Genomic DNA, 3,967 nt, shown 5'->3' on the forward strand with positions numbered 1-3,967 from the left:
CCACCTTTGTGTTTTCGGGGGTGATGGGGGTTGCTTTGATCTAATTTTTCCCGTGCTTTTTTGGAGCGACCCTGGCGAGGCTCTTCCTGCTCTCCCCGCACTGCGGGCATGGCATTGCCGGGGATCGCGTCAGCAGGGATCGCATCGCCATCAATCTTCTCGTGTAGGCTACCAGACAAGCCCGCGGGGCTACCATTTCCCAATGGTGGTTTGCTCGCTATCGTTTCCACCGAAGTCGGACAGATCGCCACCCTGAACAATGTTAACTGCAAATGGTACTAATTAGCGCTCCCCTAAATGGCTATGATTAGTTTACCAGCTGATGGAATATTTACTCTAGATTTTTTTCCTTTTTATTATTTAAAAAAAAAAAAACAACACAAAAAAACCCCAAAAAAACAAACCACAACACACACACAAAACGCTCTTTATTTATTTATTTTACAAAATCCTGCTGCTGGTCGTGCTGAAAATGTGACTCACGGAGCAGGAGCTGAAACTGGAGCGGCTCTTTTACCGAAAAAAACCCAGATTAAAGCACAGGAAACGCAGCTTGCGAGAGCAGGCAGGCGCTGCGAGAGCCATTTGCAACAGTAACTTCACCAGGAACGCCAGGCTCGATGTATGATAAATCAACAATTTTTAAATAATGCGACTCCCCCCCCCCCCCCCCGCCCCCCTCCCCGTTGCCTTGCGAGAGCGTTTTTTTTCCGTGATGCTCCGCCAGCTCTTCTCCACATCCCAGCGTTTGCCAAACTGGTAGGTTCCAGTTCGGTCATAAATCGGCATCGGTGGATCGGGGGTGACGGGCGCCCCTCGGCATTCCGGGCCCGGGCGAATCCTCCAGAAGAGCGGCGGGAAGCACGGCTGCCATGGCTAATCCGCGCCTGCCGCCCCTCGGACAGGCCCGGCCACTTCCCAACCAGCCCCGGTGCCCCCCTCGCCCCCCCAGCTGCGTTTCACAAAGCGGATCCAGCCCTAAGCCAAGCGGGTCGTGGGATGAGCAGCCATGGGAGCGCTCTTTGCCGCCAGCACCAGCCCGTCTTTTTATTATTTTAATTTTTTTACACCCCCCGCCCCCCGAGTGTTGCAGCAAAGGGCTGAGAGCGGGTCCCAGGGGGCTGCTGGGGTGCCCGGGGTTGGGTTCACATGTGATACTTGTATTTGATCACATCCCCCCCCCAAATGAGGGGGGGAGCACAGCCAGACCCTTTCCTGGGGGAGGGGGGGTTGGCACTCCCCAGGGGGACAGGGACAGCAGGATAGTGTGTTGGGGGGCACCAGGGTGCCCTTGCACAGCCCCCCCCCAGGGGATGAGGGCGGTTTGGGAAGCGAGGATCCGTCTGGCTGTGGAAGACAGAGGCCTGGAGAGGGGGTGAAGAACTGGAGGGGGTGTGGGGGCACCCCCCTGCACCCCGCTCTGGGGACACCTCCAGGGGTGCAGGTCAACCTCCGCTCCCCTGAGGGGGAAATGCCCCCCAGCCCGCCCCGATTCCCCCTTGTGCTTCCAGCCCGGCCCCCCCCCAGCCCTGACCCCCAGCCCTGTCTGCATCCTGAGGGTGGATCTGACCTTCTGCCTGCTGCCCCCTCACCCCCCCCAGCACCCCCCCCCCCCACCCCAGCATTCCGACCCCGGGGTCCACTCTGACCCTCTCCTGTCCCCGTCCTGTGTCCCCCCCCCCCCGAGGTGTGCCCTGGCCCCCGGGGCCTACCGTGTGTGTACCCCCCCACTGAGGCCTGCCCTGTCCCCCCAGACCTGCCCTGATCCCCGGGTCTACCCCCCCGGCCTGCCCTCTGACCCCCCCTCGACCTGCCCTATGTCCCCCCTCTAAGCCTGCCCTGCCCGCCCCCCAGGCCTGCCCTGTGTCCCCCCCAGGCCTGCCCTGACCCCCAGGGCCTACTGCCCCCCCCCGCCTGCCCTCTGCCCCCCCCCTCAGGCCTGCCCCGCCCCCCCCACGCCTGCCCTGTCCCCCCAGGGCCTACCGACCCCCCGACCCCCCCCCCCAGTACCTGCTGCCCCCCCAGCCCGGCCCCTCCCTCTACCCCTCGGAGCAGGCCCCGCCCCCCATGCCCCGCCCCCGCTGACCTCCCCCTTCCCCCCCCCCCCGCGCTGACCTGCCCTGCCCGCCCCTCCCCCGCCCTCTCGCCGCCGTGCAAATCTCGCGAGACGCCGCGCGCTTTCACTAGTGTGTGTGCACCAATCGAGCCGGGCCGGGCCGGGCCGGGCCCAGCGCCGCGGGGAGGGGGCGAGCACCGGCCCCGGCACCTGCCCGCGCCCCGCCGCGCCCCCCCCCGGGAAGCGAAGGGGTCCCCGCAGCCCCGGTGCCCCCCCCCACCCTCCACTCGCCCTCCCCACCTGCCCGGGCGCCGCCGCTCGCCGAGACCTCCCTCGGGCCTTTGTCCTGCCGCGAGGCCTTGCGGCCGCCGCCGGCCTGCGCGCACCCCGGCCGGGCGAGGTTTCTTACGCGAGGCCGGGGATCCGCGGCCTAGCCATCCCTTCCCGCTCCCCCACACCCGCCCCGTCTCCTTCCCCGCCCCGCAGCCGGCGAGGGGCGAGCCCCCACCTTCCCCCCCCCCACCCCCCCCCCGCTGCCGCCGCCCCCCCTCCCCTCCGCCCTTCCCCGCGTGGAGCCCGGGTGCCCGCAGCGGCGGCGGCGCCTGGCTCACGAGAGGCCGCGGAGCCGCCCCTGGCCTCCCCCTCCCGCCCGTGCCGCCGCTGCCGCCGCCGCAGCAGGTTCCCTCCCTCCTCCTCCTCCTCCTCCTCCTGCTCCTGCCCCCGGCGGCGGCGGGATCCGAGCGGTGCCCGGGGAGCGCTGGGCCCGGGCAGGAGGGGAGAGGAGCGGCGGGGCGGCGGCAGGAGCAGCAGCGGCGGCAGCGCCAGGTGAGAGAGCCCGGGGGCGGCGGGGAAAGCGCGGGGGGGACCCCCTCCGCCTGCCCGCCCGGCGCCGGGCCCGAGCCCGCCCTGGGGGCGGCGGGGGCCGGGGGTTGGGGGGGCGGCTGGGCAGCGCCCCCGGGTCGCGCTGGAGGCGGGGGGCGGCGGTTGCGAGGGGCTGCCCGGCGCTGGCGGTGGGGCCGGGCCGGGGTCACGGCGGAAGGGCCCGAGGCCTGTGCCCCGAGGCGGCAGGAGCGAGGCCTGGGCCGCGGTGGCCGGGGCAGGGCGCAGCGCAGGCCCCGCGGGCCCGCAGCCCCGGCGGGCGGGGGGTAAGAGCAGGGCCAGGGGGTGGCCCGGCCCGGCCCGGGGGGGCGCGGAGGCCCTGGCCGGCGGGGGAGGTGACGGGGTGGGCACGGCCTGTGGATCCCCGGCCTGGGAGTTGAGGCGGTGCTGCCTGGGCTGCAGGGGAGGAGGAGGCAGGCCGAGGCGGTGCAGCAGCTGGCGGCGGGGCAAGGCTGCTCACTCACCGGCTGCTTTTCGAACGCCTGCCTCTGTTTCCCGAGCGGGGCGGGAGGGTGGCAGAGAGGTGCTGACGAGCCCCCGCCAAGCATTCGGGAGGGCAGGCAGGGAATGCCATCCCCTCCGGGAGGGATGGGGCAACGGGGGGGGGGGGGGGGGGAGCAGTGCCCAGGCCCCGGGGGGGAGGTCGGCCCTGGGGCGGGGGAGGCTCGGGAACTTGTGGCAGTCCCTTCCCCAGAGCAGCATCCCGGCGTGGGGATGCCATCCCCTCGCCGATGGTCGCCCTGTGCCTCATCATGAGGGGGAGACCTGGGAGGACTTTAACATCTTTGCCTTCGTGGCTTGTTCTGTCATTTTCCTCAGTGCACAGATTTCCTGTTTTGAAAAACTAGGCTGATAGCTTTGTTGGGGTTTTAAAGCCCATGGTAGGAATGGGGTTCTCTAATGACCACATTTTAGTATCCCACTAGTTTCTGAGGCTTGTTACAGATCTGGGAGAGCCGTTGGAAATGCCCCCGGATGGATTCACTTTGCCCCCTGTAACTTAGATCTGCAGCATTTGGAGGAAACGGCAGG

Source organism: Falco cherrug, chromosome 18 (assembly GCF_023634085.1).
Source record: "Falco cherrug isolate bFalChe1 chromosome 18, bFalChe1.pri, whole genome shotgun sequence".
Classification (NCBI taxonomy): Eukaryota; Metazoa; Chordata; class Aves; order Falconiformes; family Falconidae; genus Falco; species Falco cherrug.